Consider the following 381-nt stretch of genomic DNA (forward strand, 5'->3'; position numbering starts at 1 on the left):
TCACTCCAGTTGACTCCTCTCTCTGAATCTTTTCATTCTCTCTTTTCATCGACTCCTTTCTTTTCTTTAGCTCTGATCCAGTCTCACAGAATTCAGCCGAGCGTCTCCAAAGGCCTTTGAAATGAAGAGAACTAGTTCATATAACACATTTACACACTTTAAATAACACACAAGTGGTTTAAAATGAAGATTTAATTCAATTAGAAAACAATGTTGGGAGCAAAGTGTCAATTTTGAAGTTGAAATTTTACTCGTTTTATATCCACGCAAGTGTTTCGAAGGCCTTTTAAAATAGATTTACAAACTTTAAATAACACAAAAGTGGATTAAAAAAAAAAGATAATTGGGAAAAAATGAAGATTAATTCAATTTTGAAGTTTG

The sequence above is a fragment of the Scomber scombrus genome, chromosome 10 (genome assembly GCF_963691925.1).
Source record: "Scomber scombrus chromosome 10, fScoSco1.1, whole genome shotgun sequence".
Lineage (NCBI taxonomy): Eukaryota > Metazoa > Chordata > Actinopteri > Scombriformes > Scombridae > Scomber > Scomber scombrus.